Source organism: Heterocephalus glaber, unplaced genomic scaffold, assembly GCF_053883595.1.
Source record: "Heterocephalus glaber isolate CG9 unplaced genomic scaffold, H.glaber_assembly_v1.0 deba00001461, whole genome shotgun sequence".
Lineage (NCBI taxonomy): Eukaryota > Metazoa > Chordata > Mammalia > Rodentia > Bathyergidae > Heterocephalus > Heterocephalus glaber.
Window position 1 is genome coordinate 37,693,117 of NW_028258308.1, and position 18,250 is coordinate 37,711,366.

Sequence of the window (18,250 nt, forward strand, 5' to 3'; positions counted from 1 at the left end):
TGGTGTTGAAAGGATCACAGGTGCGACTAGAAAATATGTTGTAATGGAGGAAGCATAACAGCAGACAGACCCTTACTGTAACTACTCATGGAGGACATAACTGTGGGTCAGTTCAGTTGGTTTCACTAATGACCAGAAAGTTTTCAGTTCTGGATATATTCTGAGGGTTGAACTGGCCAAATTTGCTAATGTAATGGATGGATGTTGTGAAAGAAAGAGAAAGAATCAACGACGACTTCCAAATTTTAGTCTGAGCAATCACAATTAAAATGACGTTTCCTGGGATGGGGTTTGAGGATGCAGTTTGGAGAAAGATGGGAAACAGAAGCTCAGTTTTGGATAAGGTTTAAAACACATATTAGATATTCAAGTGGAAATTTGGAATTTATAGCCGGGTGTCAATCTGTAGTTTAAGGGAGAGGTATATATTTGGCACATCCTAAAATATAGATGGTATTTAAAATCAAGACATTGTACCAAGTCACAGGCATTTGAAAGCAAGACCTTTTGGGGATCAGAAGAAATCTGAGGAAATGGGGAAAGAGGAACCACTGAGGTAAAAGGCAAACGAAACACAATACAGTAAGTTTCTGACTTACAAACATTCGAGTTGCAAACTTTCCCAGGTGTACTGTGTAAGACTCACTTTCTCAGATTAGGAACGAGTCCGACTTATGAACATTCTCCTGGGATAAAACTCATTCACAAGTCTGGGACTTACTGTATGGCACAGAGGCTGTGGCAGATGGTACTTAGGCTTCCATTTTAATGAGGATAAATCATTGACCTTGGGCTTCAGCAATGTGGACGTTATGATCATGACAACATAACTTTAGATGGAATATTGTGGTTGAAGGACTATTTAAAGTATATTAAGGAAAAACATGGGAGATAGAAGGAGATAGCAATTATGGTCTATTTTTTTAAGGAACTTTACTACACATAAAGGGAAGAAAGATATTTTTGTTCCTGTTTTTTTGGGGGGGAGTGAGAAAATTAGATTCTTAAAATAAGATTGGGAAGGAGCATATTTGTTATAAAAAATGTAACAGGTTTTTAATCTCAGCCCTCTTAACATTCTTTTTTTTGAGGGGCTTTTCTGGGCTTTGTAGGATAGTTGACAGCATACCTAGCCTATGCCTCTTAAGTAGCAGGAGCACTTACCACCTATGGTAACCAAAAACATCCCCAGCCATTCCCAAATGTTTTCTCGAAAGCAAAATTCCCTGCAGTTGCACTGGTCTCTAATGTGATGGCTGTCAGAAGGTGAGGTAGAGAGAAAGACAAAATCATTGAAGACAAAATTTAAGAACACAGTAGAGAGATAGAAGAATTTAGTATACCTAAATATATGCTATAATCTCTAAAAATTAAAACAGAAGTATTTTTAAAAGAATTAGAGTGCGCCTGAACTAACTTCTTGGGAAGAAGGGGAACTTGGCATCAGTGGATGATTTCAAGGAGGAAAGGTAGTAAGTAATGTGTATCAAAATAGAAGCATCAGGAAATATTAAGGGCAAGAGAGGGATAAGGGTCTGGAAGTAGCTATGAGAAGAAAGGAGAATTCCTGTCTCACCCTCAGAGGAGACTAAATAGCAGCCATCCAAAAGGGCCATAGTGGAAGCCATTTTCTAAGGAACAGCCAAGTTTCAGTGAGAGAAAGAAGAAAACACTCAGAGAAATGACTGAGGCAATGAAGCATTTTTTCTGATTACTGAGGCACAAGAAAATGGTTTTGCAAATTAGGAATAATGAGAGGTGGCTTAGATGTAGAAGCTCTGATTAGGATACAGCATGGATGATGAGGATGGTCAGGAAAATAAGGGCATCCTTTGGTGATTGACGTCAACAGAGAGAAAGGATGCAATAAGAGTAGTCATTAAAGTGAAATAAATTAATTGAGGAATTGATTAAATACTCATTAGCTTTGTCCACTTGTTCATACATATTTAAACATTTATTTCTTTTATGTCTAGAAACTTCAAAGCATTGTGAAGTACATAATAAAATATTATTTAACAAAACCAAAACAGAACAGAAAAATGAAGTGCTCAAAGATTACAAAGCTAGTTGGTAGTAAAATTTAAACCAGGTTGACTTACCATGCTAGTTCTCTTAAAAAACACACACATAGCATTGTCTTGATGTTTCTTTCTCCGTAATATCTAAAAAACAGAAAGCCTTTCTAATTTAAAAAGCAAAATTTGGGGATTTCTAACAGGATGGACTATTAAGCATACAGTTCACGAGCTCACCTGGAAACTGTGTAAGTCTGTTGGGAATAATCAGGAGATATGACAGTTGTTCAAGACATGTTAGTGTCTTCTCTAAATTTCCTCCATGGTAAAAACAGAGGAAGTAAATGTATTTTTAAAAAGAGACCTTTGGAAAGAAACCTATTCTTGATCCCTCCCGCCGCTCCCAGCCCAGAGGTAAGGGTTTTGGGGCCGCCTTGTGTGCCACCACTCTTGGCCCAGAGGAAGGGGCTTCTGGGCCACCATCCCTACCGCTGCTCCCGGCCCCTGTCCAACCTCTCCCAGCTCAGAGGAGGTGATCCTCACGGGCGCCAACAGCTCCCCCCGCCCCCCACAATCGAAATGAGAAAACACGTAAATAAGTCTCTAAACCAGACTTCCAGATCACCTACAGCAACCCCAAAGGGAAATGAGATGGAAAACTCTGATACTCAACCACCTGGACCCACTGAACTGGCAACAAAAGGGGATCTGGAAAAAATGAAATCAGAAACAATTTCTCAGATAACAGAAGAAATTGAGCTCCTAGTGCAAGACATGATTAAAAGATCTAGATAGGAGCTCAGAAACATGATGGAATCCCAACATAGGAAACAAATGGAATCCACAAAACAGATGCAAATAGATTGCCAGGAGATGGAAAACTCCATTGAATGTCTACACAGCAGAATGAGCCAATGTGAGGACAGAATTTCAGATATAGAAGATAAGATTGCAATTAGCGACCAGGAAAAGAAAAAATGCTTCAAAATTATAAGGGAACATGAGAAATCAATCCAGCAGCTGCTAGACGATGCAAAGAAGAATAACAAAAGACTGGTCTGAGTCAATGAAGAAAAGGAGAAAGTGGAGATGACATAAAAAAATCTCTTCACAGAAATAATGGCAGAAAACTTCCCAAGCAAGGGAAAAGAACTTGACATACAGATAAGTGAGGCATATAGGACTCCAAATACCCTTGATCAAAAAAAAAAATCTACACATAGGCATATAATTGCTAAGATTCCAGAAACTCAACAGAAGAACAAAGTTCTACAAGCAGTTAGAGAAAAGAAACAAATCACATACAAAGGAAAGCCTATCAATCACAGCAGACTTCTCAACACAAACCATTAAGGCAAGAAGAGATTGGAGTGACATATTCCAAGCCCTAAAGGAAAACAGCCTCCAACCCAGATTGATGTACCCTGCAAAACTATCTTTCAAAATGGATGGAGAAATAAGATACTTTCATGACAAAGAGCACCTTAGGAACTTCGTGAATACCAAACCAGCATTCCAAAAAATTTTACACAATATCTTAGGAACAGACATTGAGGATCACAACCCCAGTAAGCAAAGCAGAATGAACCCATCTGGCATGACAAGAAATTAACTGTAAAGGGGGAGAATCCAACAAAAAGAAAAAGTCATGGCAATGACAAGTCAATACATTTCAGTTATAACCATCAATGTTAACAGCCTCAATTCACCAATCAAAAGAAATAGACTGGCAGAATGGGTCAAGAAGCAAAATCCAACAATATTCTTCATACAAGAAACACACTTAATTCAAAATGAAACTCATAGACTGAAAGTTAAAACATGGAAAATAATAATGCGATGGGAACCCAGAAAAAAGGAGGAGTAGCTATCCTCTTTGCAGATCAAGTAGATTTCAAACCAACACTGATTAAGAGTGATGAAGAAGGACACTACATCCTTGTAAAGGGAAGAATCAAAGAGGAAGAGATGACAATCATATGCACCAAACACTAGTGCACCCAACTATATAAAACAAATACTAACAGACATGAAAAGTCATGTATGCACAAATACAATTGTAGTGGGGGACCTCAACATCCCACTGTCACAAATACATAGATCAACTAGACTAAAAATAAGTAATGAAATACTAGAACTCAATCAAACTCTTGAACAAATGAACTTAACAGATGCTTACAGAGTCTTCCAACCCAGAAAATCAGAAAACACATTCTTCTCAGCTCCACATGGGTCATTCTCCAAATTAGACCATATACTCACACATAGAACATGTTTAAGTAAGTGCAAAGGAATTGAAGTTATCCCCTGTATATTACCAGACCATAGTGTGATGAAACTGGAGATCCATAGCAAAAAAAACTCAAAAAATTTCATAAGCACGTGGAAATTGAACAACACACTTCTGAATAACCAATGGATCACAGAGGAAATTAAAGAAGAAATCAGACAGTTCCTTCAATTAAATGACAAAGACATTACAACATATCGGAATCTATGGGACACAATGAAAGCAGTCTTACGAGGGAAATTCATAGCAATGAATACACATATTAGGAAAACAGAATGAGCCCAATTAAACAACCTGATGATGAACCTCAAGCTTCTAGAAAAAGAAGAGCAGGACAACCCCAAAGCTCATACAAGGGAGGAAATTATGAAGATCAGAGGAGAAATCAATGCAATGGAGACTAAGAGAATGATACAAAAAAATCAATGAAGCCAAGAGTTGGTTCTTTGAAAGAATCAACAAAATTGACAAACTCTTAGCCAAACTTATCAGAAAAAGGAAAGAAAAGGCCCAAATCCATGCAATTAGGAATGAAAAGGGTGAAATTACAACAGACCCAGTAGAAATCCAGAGGATCATCAATGCCTACTTCCAGAATCTATACACCAATAAGATGGAAAACACAGAAGAAATGGACAGATTCCTAGATACATATGAATAGCCAAAGTTGAATGAAGAAGACCTAAAAATTCTAAACAACCCAATATCGACCAATGAAATTGAAAACGTAATTAAAAACTTATCAACTAAGAAAAGCCTGGGCCCTGATGGCTTCACTGCTGAATTCAACAAGACATTTAGAGAGGATCTACTGCCACTACTGTTTAAACTCTTCAATGAAATTGAAAGGGAAGCAATACTCCCAAATTCATTCCTGGAAGCAAGCATCACCTTGATCCCCAAAGCAGAGAAAGACCCAAATGAAAAGGAGAACTATAGGCCAATCTCACTAATGAACATAGATGCAAAAATCCTTAATAAGATACTGGCAAATAAAATGCAGAAGATCATTGAGAAGATCATACACCCTGATCAAGTGGGATTCATCCCAGGGATGCAGGGATGGTTCAACATATGCAAATCAATCGATGTAATACACTATATCCATAGAACCAAGGACAAAAACCATATGATTATCTCCATAGATGCAAAAAAGGCATTTGACGAAATCCAAAATGCATTTATGATGAAAACCCTACAAAAAATTGGAATAGATGTTCTCTACCTCAAACTGGTAAAAAGCCATCTATGAAATACCAACAGCCAATATCATACTAAATGATCAAAACTGAAATCCTTCACACTAAAATCAGGAACAAGACAAGGATGTTCACTATCACCACTCTTGTTCAATATAGTTCTGGAAACATTAGCCACAACAATTAGACAAGAGAAAGAAATAAAAGGAATAAAGATAGGAAATGAAGAAGTCAAATTGTCATTATTTGCAGATGACATGATACTCTATATAGAAGACCCCAAGAACTCCACCAAACGTCTTCTAGACTCAATAACCAATTTCAGTCAAGTAGCTGGTTACAAGGTCAACACACAAAAATCAATAGCTTTCCTCTACACCAATGACAGACTCACTGAGAGAGAAATAAGGCAAATAATTCCTTTCACAATAGCATCCAAAAAACTGAAATACCTAGGAATCATCCTAACGAAAGAAATCAAAGAACTCTTCTCTGAAAACTATAGCACTCTGAAAAGAGAGATTGAAGATGATATCAGAAAATGGACAGACATCCCGTGCTCCTGGGTAGAAAGGATTAATATAGTGAAAATGGCCATACTTCCAAAACTGATATATAGATTCAATGCAATTTCAATTGGGATCCCAGCAGCATACTTCATGGACCTTGAGAAAACAATCCAAAAATTCATTTGGAACAAGAAGAGACCCAGAATAGCAAAAGCAATTCTAGGTAACAGAGACATGGCAAGGGGTATCACAATCCCCAACCTGCAGCTATACTACAAAGCTACTGTGATAAAAACAGGATGGTACTGGCAAAGAAACAGACCTGAAGACCAGTGAAACAGATTAGAAGATGCCAAACCAATGCCAGACACACTCAACCATCTCATCTCTGATAAAGGACCCAAACACCCTCACTGGAGGAAAGATAGCCTCTTTAATAAATGGTGCAGGAAAAAATTGGGTTTCAACTTGCCAAAGATTAAAACTAGACCTGTATCTCTCACCATGCACTAAACTAAAATTCAAAATGGATTAAAGATCTAAATATTAAAATAGAAACTCTGAACCAGTTGGAACAGAAGTTAGGTAGAACTCTTGAAGACTTCGGTATAGGAAAAGATTTTATGAACAAAACCTCAGTTGCCGGTGAACTAGTACAAACAATCAACAAGTGGGATCTCTTCTTATTAAAAGGCTTCTGCACAGCAAGAGAAACCACCAGCAGTGTGAAGAGACAACCCACAATGTGGTATAAAATCTTCACCTGCTTTTCCTCAAAGGTCTACTATCTCGAATCTATAAAAACTTAAAAAGATCAGACCTCCCAAATTTAAAGACCCAATCCAAAACTGGGCATCTGAAATGAACAGACATTTCTCAGACTAGGAAGTAGAAATAGCAAATAAATACATGAAAAAATGTTCAATATCACTGGTCATTCGAGAAATGCAAATGAAAACAACACTGAGATTCCACCTCACTCCAGAAAGAATGGCTGCTATCATGAAATCAACCAATAACAAATGCTAGCAGGGCTGTGGGGAAAGAGGAGCCCTGTTGGTGGAAATCAGTATGGAGATACTTCAAATAAATAGGACTGAAAGTCCCATTTGATCCCGCTATTCCATTGCTGGGGATCTTCCCCAAAGAATTAAAAGAATCATACCACAGTGATATATGTGCACCCATGTTCATAGCAACACAGATTGTGATCGCTAAAACTTGGAAACAGTCCAAATGCCCATCAACTGGAGACACATAAAGAAGGTATTTTTTTTTATATAAAATGGAGTACTACTCAGCCATAAAATGAGAAATTAGAGACATTTATAGCTAAATGGATGCACATTGAGGCGATAATCTTAAGTGAAATAAATAGGACACACATGTGTAAATACTAAATAGTTTCTCTGGTGTGAGAAACTGAAAGTGTAAATAAGGACTGAAATGTATAATAGGTAATGTGAAATAGGAAGAAAAGGGGCAACGGGGAAGGAAGTTGGAGGGAGAGGGGAAAGGATAGAAGGGAATGGGATTAATATCAGAAAATGGAAAAATAGGAACAAAATCTTTGTAAATAGGGAGGAATGGAGGGGTTGAAGGGAGGGCTGGGCAAGGGTGAAAAACAGGAACCAAGAGAGATTATGTAAAGGTGCAAATTTCCAATGATGAATGTCATTATATTGTATACCTAAAATGTACCATTGATTAGAATGAATAATCGATAATGCAAAATAGGAAGAAAAGGTCCAAAGTGGTAGGAGTTGTGTGAGGGGCAGGGGAATGGAAAGAAGGGAACGGAAAAATGATGAGAAATGGAAAAAATGGAAATAAAGTCTTGTAAATAGGGAAAGGTGGAAGGGGTGAAGGGAGGGCTAGGAATGGGGAAAAAATAAGAACCAAGATGCATTATGTAAAGGTACAATTCCCAATGAGAAATGTAATTGTGTTGTATACCTAAAATGTACCAATAAAAGAATTTAACAACAGCAAAAAAAAAGAAACCTATTCTTATATCTAAATAAATTTGTAAGGAATATAGTGATACAATTCTTTGTATTATTAGAAAAAAGTTTTCAAAGAGTTAAAACTATGACTCACAGGCAAGTATATAATGGATATATGCCGAAGTTTTTATTTAAGTAATACATTGAAAAAGTTGATAAGATGTTCATCAGTTCAAAGAATAACTTTAACTGTGTATATGTGTACTTTCTGAAATGAATTTGCTGAGAGGTAAACTTGTTAATATTCTAACAATTGAGCAGTAAGCTATAGGATAGTATTAATGAAAAATAATATCTCATAGGACAATATAAATGTAATGTTTGGGGTTATCTTTCCTAAAGAGTGAAAATCAATTGCATCTAGTCAAAATTTATTTGCAATGCAATGTACAAGAATCATTTGCATTATTTCTACTCTCTATAGTTCAACTTCTACCTCTACAGAGCTACAGTGTAACCAAGCACATCCAGATCAGAGGAACACACCCCCCCACACACAATAAGATGGACCCTAGAAGATCGAGACACACCCAACAACTCCCTGTAAAGACAGAGTTCTTTTCTTTTCCACAGTTCAAGTCTTTGACAACACTCAAAATGCATATTGGGTTTTTGAAATCTGTTGTTGTTGTTGTTTTTTGTAAATCATGTTTCAGCAACTTTGCAAGTTACTTCAGTGAGATTTGATTCATTGTTTCCCCCTAAAATTGGAGGGCCTGTTTTCATCTTTTGCTACCAGCGTCAGTAACTCTGTGTTGGAAGCGACTATAGAAGGCAGAAGCTGGGTGATCCTTCATACTATCTCCACCTTTATATACATATTTAAGGAATTGCTAATCCCTAACTTGTATGAGGATTTATTTTCAGTTTTTGCAAAGTAGCTTGCCTGTAGGAAGTATAAAAAAAAATTAGATTCAATGTGTGAGGCTTCATTTATCTATCACTGACATGTACCAATTATATATATTTTTTATTTCCTATTTTTCCACATTTTCAGTATAATTAGACTCGAGAGACTTTATATTCATCTTCAAATATTTGAAAGTCTGTCATACGAAAGACAAATTAGACCTATTCTGCCTGGTCCCGAGAGGTAGAACTAAGACCAATTCTGCAGAAATTATAAGGAGACATTTTCCCCTTATAAGGAAGATAATTTTCACAGGCATGTCCAAACTGTAATGAATGCTTAAGGAATCTTAGAAACTTCTAGCAATTTTGATCCATGGCTTTCACTGAAATGCAAATGAAGCCAGACTCTCTTTTTGACAATTTTTAAAGTTTCTGATAAATCCTTCATTCCCTAATCTCCAGCATTTCCCCCCTCTTTTCCTTCAGATTAAAATTCTTTAACAGGAATTGCACTGAACACTTAACCACTTAACAGGATTTCATTCCCTAGCCCAGGGTTGATCACACTGTTTCGGTAAAAGCCAGATAGCAAACAAGTTGGGGTTTGTGGGCCACAAAGTCTATGCCAAACCTGTGCAAGGCCTGTAGTTTGTGAGCCATGAATAAGCAGATCACAGACTGAATTTGACCCCTTCTGTCTGATCCCAAGAGGTAGAACTAAGACCAATGCTGCAGAAATTATAAGGAGAAATTTTCCCCTTATAGGGAAGATAATTTTCACATGAGTCCCAAGAGCCATATTTTTCTAAGATCTGCCCTAGCTTTTTCTTATAGATTCTAAGGAGCAACAGTTTGTCAAAGTATTACTAAAAGAGTTTTTGACATCACACAGGCTCATGGTATACTGCAATTTGGAAACCAAGTGGGATCAATCCAAGGTTTTCATATCTTTATGTTTTTATCTAAAGGGACAGTGTAAAAAGAGGTTTCAGGGACCTCTTAAGGTGCATAGCTCAACAGTAGAGCACATGCTTTGCATGTACAAAAGCCTAGCCCTAGGGTCAATTCCCAGCACAAATAGATAAACTAAAATTGAAAAGACTTTCTGTTGAAGATATGACATGTATATGTGTTTTGAACTCCATACACGGTGTAACAATCAAAACCTCCAGGAAGTAGGAAGTAGAACTCTGTTTGTTAACGTCTTTCAGAGACTGGTGATATCACTGTACCCTTTTCAGAGGGAGCTTCCCAAGGATGAGCTAGCCTGCAGTCTGCCTCTCCATAAAGTTTCACTGCTCAGACACCACATTATTGCCTTGTAAAACCAGAGCATCCCCTTCTATTATTATCTATTTCGGGCTTAAAGTAAAATAGATTACAATAAAGACTCTTTATAAGATACGTTTAAAGATTTTCAGTTCATTTGGTAGAACTTATGTTAATGCTATCATGGCAGATCCCAGAAAGGTAGTAACAAAAATTTTTACCACATTTACAATATTTCCTCAGAGGGAGGTTGTGATGACAGCTTTTCATTTCGGAGGACATAGTAGAAAGTAAAATTCTAAGGCACTTTCCATTGTTTTTACCCACTTGTTTCAATGTGTGGGGCTTCATCCATCACTGACATGTACCAATTGCCTTCCTTTGCTTTTTTTTTTTTTTCTCTTCATTTTCAGTATAATAAGACTCATGGGAACTTGATATTTGTCTTCAAATATTTTAAAGTCTGTCATATGGAAGAAGGATTAGACTCGATCTGTCTAGTCCCGAGTGGCATAGCTAGAACCAATTCTGCAAAAACGACAAGGAGATTTTTTTTTTCTTTATAGTGAATACAATTTTCAGAGATGTCCAAAACTAGGATAAGCTTTCTTAGAATTTCGAGTCACTGAAGGTGTTCAGGTAGAGGTCAGCCTACTATTTGGAGATGATTTTGCAAAGAGAATTCAAACATCCTAAAATAGCTAAGCTACTAGTTCTAAGATTCTGTAAGTCAGTGAGTTAGTGACCATTATGTAGCATATTCACAGGTCCATTATTATGATAATCTACAACTGTCAAATACTATACTAAAGTCTGCTCACTTGTCTCAAACCCCTAACATTAAGGTCTGTACTACTAGTACACAAGCTTCAGAAAAGATGATACCAGGGCCTGGAAGGTTAATACATTGTCCTAAATAACACACCCAGTAAATGAACTTGTATATTTAAGTCCATCTGTAGCCGGCACAGAGTCCAGGTTCTTATAACTATACTTATTATTTGTGAGGGTGAAAACATAGCAAGGTTTAAAGACACGGTTTGTGCTCCATGATAAATTTATGATAGATAAAAGTAGAGGACTTAGAATATATGCTTGGAATGTCTTATACCTATTAAATTATATATATATATATGAAAATGTTTTGAATGAAACAAAATTACAGAAGAATATGTATAATCTGATACTATTTACATAGAATTTCAAAAATACAAAACAAAACCACAAATTATTTAGGACTACATGCATGTAGAATAAGATAAGCATAGATAGGTATAAGATACACCAGGTGAAGTTGTGCTAATTACCTCTAAATGAGGAAAAAGAATGAAATTGGAGTTAAGAGAGACTGTACCTGTACATCTGTATGTTTTGGTTCTTTACAAACAAGATAGAGACAAAGAATGTGAGCTGAGGCAAAGATAACTGAAAAGATAAAATTCTTCAAAGTGCGGGATTGGGGGAGGAATACAAGCATTCTTTTCTAATGTACTTTCTACTTTCTTCATACTTGAATATGCATTTAAATATCTATATATTTATGGCAAAATTAAAGCTGAGAATCTTATCTGTGGCTGTGACAGATTAAGTATACATTACTCCTATCGTTCTCATCCCCAATGCCAACAAAAGTGTCAGCAAAGGAATAACCAGGCCATAAGCACAGGAATGGATCTGAACATGGAGGAGAAATTCATCTGAACAGAGGAACAGTAAGTAGCCTGTCTGAGAGGGCTGAAAGCTGGATCTACAGAGTAGGAGTTAACGATAAAATTTAAAAATACTCTTCAGAGGTGAACATAATGAGGTCATTTATTTATTAATTCAACAAATATTTACTGAGCACCCAATAAATACCAGTGCAGTGCTAAGAGTGAGGATTTGGAATGAATGTGAAGGTAAGGAAGCACAGCAAGTGAGACCAGCCGTCAGGCTTTGTAGTTGTAGACAGACACCCAGAGGCTTTCCCATTGCCCTGAGGAGCTCCATTGTGTCCACTATACAGATGTTATCTACTTTGGGGAAGTGGAAACTAATATACAATAGAGAGGGAGTTCAGGTCCAGCTACAGAAAGGAATGTGCAATATACTGAGAGCAACAGGAGTGACAGTAAACATATGGGACCTTGAGACAGCCATGTCCCTACCCCTGCCTCCTTCCTACAATGTCACATATCAGGCTTGTATTACTGAAGTAGGAAATTGGTGGATGCCACTGTGGGGAAATAGACGAGGCCAAGGAAGAGAACTCTGGGTACTAATATCTGGAGATCCTCAAACAAATCAGGCACAGGGAGCCTGATACCCAACCTCAGTGTTCACTGGTTGACAAGGCCTACCCATTCAAGGAGCTTTGGCATAGGTTTTTTTCTTTGTTGTTTACTTGGTGCCTCATTTTCAAATATCAAAGGCAAGTCAATGATGGCAAAGCCTCTAATGTAAAAGAAAGAGACCCAAATTGAAAAAAAAAAGAATAAAAGGAATAGGAGGAGAAAACTTAAGAAATTAAGACTAAAATGCAAATGGAAAACATATCACCTAAATCACTATTATTCAAAGGATAAGAAATATATCCATAAAATGTGAAAAAGATTTCATTAAAAAGTATCAGGGAATAAAAATGAGCTTAGAGAACCTAAAATTATGACATCAAAATTTAAAATAATATTATGCTTATATTTGTGGGATCAACTGAATGGTTGGTGGAAAAATCACCAAAAGAACAACAAAAGATGTAAAAATTGGCAAGAAAATATAAGAAAACTAAAGAACCAAAATTAGAAATCAGTATTTCCAGAAGGAACATATATAGCAGGAAAAAACTACCAAAGAAATAATAAAAATTTTAAAAGCTCAAATGGGAAGAAAGAACAAATTGAAGAGAGGATTTCTTAAATATTAAATAGAAAAGATTCACAATTAAACATATTACTTTGATTTTAGAATTTCAAAGATTTAAACAAAAGTTCCTAAATACTTCCGGACTAAAAATGAGGGGAATGCTGTGAGGATATCATTAGATTTCTTTATCCTAAAGGAAGTGACTTACAATCTGGAATTTTATACTCAAACTATTACAAAATTAAGAATACAAAAGAAAGACATTTTTAGACAAGATACATCTCAAAATATTCTTTTCTTAGTGAATCCCAGGAGAATATGCTCATGAAAATAAGGGAGAAAATTAGAAAGACCAAAGACCCCTAGATACAAAAACCAAGGATTCAATGAAAAACAGAAGCAAAAGGAACTTCTAGGATGATGGGGGGGGTGGTAGTTTCACGATGTCTGCTATGCTTCAAACTTGCAGAGGAATAAAAGTTGGAGTAGGAAGTGTGTGAGTTCCAGAAGCAATATATTCTGTAAGAAAATAAAACAGTGAATGTGTTAAGAAGTGGGGGGATGAAATTGGGATTGATGGGATTGATACAGAGATAACTAAGCAAAATTAAAATAAGATAAGCAGAGCTCTCCAGAGGGATATAACATCATACTAGAAAGAATTTAAGATTATGATATATTCCACAGCTCAGGTTGTGAATGGTTGTTTCAAAGTCTTAGTTATATAAACACCCTAATATTGATCTGATAAAAAAAATGTAACATCGCTATATTGAAAGAATAGGACATTTATAAGTACATATGCTTGTGTTGTGTGCATGCCTATGTATGTGTGCATGGGAAGTTGTTAAGTATTTAAGGAAACTAAGTTTGTGTTAATTCAATGTAGAACCTATAAAGCTAAAAATAACTCCAAGCAAATGTATAGAAAGATATTTTCAAATACAAAAATAAAGGTAAAAGAATAGTTTTTAAAAAGCCAAAAGGTAATTCCTCAGGGGAAAAAGAATTAAGAATGAATAGGATAGAGACAAAACTTCATAGTTTTCAGTATAAGATTGAAAGTACTATGCCATTTAAGTATTTAAATTGTGTATTTTACTGTGAAAAAGACAAGCAGCAAAAAGAAAAGGAACTAGTGTACAAATATACAATGGGTATTTTTATATAAAGAAAACCACTTGAATGCAAGGGACTCTTGGTGCAGGAAATAATAAGTGTCTAATTGAAGTGGAATGCCTTCAGGGTCTAGTTCTTGACTTTAAACTGGAGAATCATAGAAAAAGAAACATCACCAATTATAAGTGTCAATACATTTAAAAATCTTGGCCTGGGTGAAGCAGAGATCAGCATGAGGCTGAAGATTAACTGCATGATGACTTTTGCCTTGACATTTTGCATGGTTCCCCTACCACATTCAGTGCTAAGTATTTTGTAGATGCAATTACAAGTATAATAATCCTCCACCTGTACAGTGTACTTAAGAATGATAATGGAGAGTAAGCTTGCCTGAAAACACTTGATGGGCAGATGCCTTTTTCTGACACATGAAAGATCCAATTTAAGACAGATCAGTGACGTAACATTACTTCAGGTTCTGGGAGTTGAAAGAGGACAGAGTTGAAGTAGCAGCAAGAAAGATAAATTGTCTAAAATCACATGGATCCGTACAGCAGAAACAACCAAATATCCCATCATATATCAAACATCTCCCTGCTCAAAATTTTTATTGTTAAATGTGTCTCAGGTCCCAGAAGGTGAATACTCAGGATGGTCTGCTCAAAGGACTTGAGCCATGCAAGAAAGTAGATCGTTCAACATCATCATCTATGCTTTTTTTTTAACAAAAAAAAATTATCTATGTTCTTGGCACTGAACTAGGTTCTTTATGAAAAATATAAGACGTGATTTTATTTCATCAAGTATGCAGTCTAGCTATGGAGACATAACTAGCACACGGGAGAGGTAAATGCAAGATTTGGAAACTATATTCTGTTAAATGTTAAAATTGCTCAATGTGAATGTCCTGGGTTCTATCCCCATTTAAAAAGAAAAAAAAATACCTGCCTATACTTAGGAATGGAGATGCAGCTAAAAAAGTAAACAAAGATCAATTTTTACTAATATGATGCTAGTCTATAAGTAATATAAATTCAGATTTCTGCCCTCTGTTATATCCACTTTTACAAGATATTTGCAAGGATTAGCCAAGTGATAATTAGTCAAATGATAAAGTGGATTTATGTACCCCTCTCCCTAGATGGAAATAATTAGAACTGAAGAGAGGCATCCCACACTCTGCTATTCAACTGGGTCTGCACACCTTGGGTGTAAGAAGCACTTGCCTCAAATTTGTTTTCCTGGTTCTAACATTTACTTTAACTTCCTTCAACTACCTAGCTCCTGAAACTGCCTTTAAAAGTGCAGATTTCCCTTGCCATTTTTGCTCAGGAAAGCTTAGTTATCTAATTTAGCCATAACCCTTCACAGATTGTTTAGGTATGCTGACTAGTTTGAGGTATAACCAGGGGCATTAAACATTAATAAGATTTAGAATAGAATGCCTACCTAAAAGGGGAGGAGGTTGTGTAAAGCAGTTTCTTCAGTTGTGCACTTCTTATTCTTGAAACTCTTACAATAAGATGGTAATCATTATTTGAATCATTAAATTTTGTCATGCCAAATGGAAGGTGATATAGCAGGAGAATAAAGTGTTTCTGAAAATATTTTAATGGTTTCTGACACATGGTAGGCAAGATCCAGCAATACAAACTACCTGAGAAGAAGTGACCATCAGAGGAAGCCAATATTAAGCAGGACAATTTACTGACAAAATGCCCAAACAGAAGGGATAAATACATGTCCATTTTTACCTGAACAATAGCTTAACAGGACCAGATCAGAGAAGGGTAATGTCAATGTAAATGAAGAAATATTAGTACATATCAGCAAAGTTTGTAAGACTCAAAATTAGCATTAAAAAATCACTAGCATTTATATAATGAACTCAAACAATGCAATAGAAATAAAATAAATCCTGATACATGATGAACTCTTAAAAAAATGTGAAGTCAATTTAAAACAGCTACAAAAATTGTAAGAATAGAAATAAATTAAATCAAAGGAGTAAAGATACACTAAAAACTATAAAACATTTATAGAAGAAATTTATATAAGTACATGGATAGATTCCCTGTGTTCATGGATTTTAGCATTAATATTATTAAAATATCTACACTACCCAAAGCAGTCTCCCGAGGCAATGCAATTCCTATCAAATAAATTTCCCACAGTAGAAAAACATCCTAAAATTTGTATGGAATCAGAAACACTATGAACAGCCAAAATTAGCCTTAAACAAAAAGAACAAAGCTAGAGGTATCATACAACCTGACTTCAAAATATACTCTAAAGCTATAGTTACCATAAGATTATAGTATTGACATAAAGACAGATATATAGACCAATGGAACAGAAGAGAGAGCTCAGAAATAAATCCTTGCATTTCATGTTTGATTTTCAGAGATGCCAAAAACACAAGATGGGAACAGTCTCTTCAACTGAAAAAGTGCTACCTCAGAAGCATAAAATTTGGCCCTCATCTCATACTACATACAAAAATAAATTTAAAATGGATTAAAGAGTTAAAACATCACATCCTTCGCAGTAACACTGCTAGAAGAAAAAAAAAAAAAAAGCTCCATCCCACTGGTCTAGGCAATGATTTTTTTGGCTATGACCCCAAAAGCACAGGCAACAAAAGCAAAAACTGACAAAAAAATTGTATCAAAATAAATAGTTTCTTCAAAGATGAGAAAAAAACATAATTAAGAGATAATCCACAGAATGAAAGAAAATAGTTGCAAAGCATTCATGAGATAAGGAGTTAACATCCAAAATATATGAGAAACAACTCTATAGCAAGAAAATAAATAATCCAACTTAAAAATGGGCATAGTCAGGGGAAAGAGATAGAAAAATTAATGGGAGGGCCCGGGATTTAGCTCAGTGGTTCCGCCGCCTGCCTTGCAAACGCAAGGACCTGAGTTTGATCCCCGGCACCAAAAAAAAAAAAAAGAAGAAAAGTTAATGAGAGGGCTGAAATGATCAAAGTACATTATATGCATGTGCAAATATGCCAAAAGGAAACCCACTGCCCTGTATAAGTAATATGCTGGGCAAAGTATCGGAATAGCCATTTCTCAAAAGAAGACATACAAATGACAAATATATAAAATAAAAATGTTTGCTTCAGTAATAATCAGGGATATGCAAATGGAAATCACTGTGTGATATCACCTCACACCTGTTGAAAGGCTATAACCATAAAAACAAAAGATGGCAAGTGTTGTCAAGGATGGAGAGAAAGGGAATGTTTGCAAACTGTTCCTGGAAATGTAAATGAGTATACCACTAAGTACAATTGTGTGAAGGTGTCTGAAAACAGTCAAAAGGAAAACTACCATATGATGCAAGCATTGTTACTGAGTACATGTCCAAAGGAACTGAAATCCGATGTGTCAGAGACATCTGCACTCTCATGCTTATTGCAGCACTGTTCACAACAGCTAAGAAATGGAAATAATGTGTATCCACCAACTGTTGAATGGATAAAGAAAAGAATTCTATTAAGCCATTAAAATAGATGAAATTCAGTCCCTAGGACAACATGGACAGAACTGGAGGACATTATGTTAAGCCAGGTACTGAAAGCAATTACCACATGGTCTCTCTCAGATATGGATTCTGAAACAACTGACCTCATAGAAGCTGGGTGTAGAGTAGTGAGTACCAGAGTCTAGTGGGGGGAGGTAGAGACATTCAGGGAATGAGGAAGATGTTGGTGAAAGGACATAAAATTTCATTTAGATGAGATAAATATGTTCCATGATTTACTGTTCAATGATTTTACAACAAGGCAACTACAGTAAATAATGTATTTGATGCTTGAAAACTGATAAGAGATTATGTTTTTACCATGAAATATGCAAGGGAATGCATGTTAATTGCTCTGATTTAATCATCCCATCTATTCCAAAACATCAGATGTTATCTCATAAATATATACAATTAGTATTGTCAATTAATATGAATTAAAAATTTTTTTTGAAGAAAAGGAAACACTCAGAAGCCCTGAATTATAGTTCTTTCTGGAGAGGCAAACTGGATACTCTAATATGAAAGGGTGCTCTTATTTTTAGTGGATGCTCTTTCTTATGTTTACCATGAATGACACCCTGTTTTACATTTCCAATTTGAAGCATAT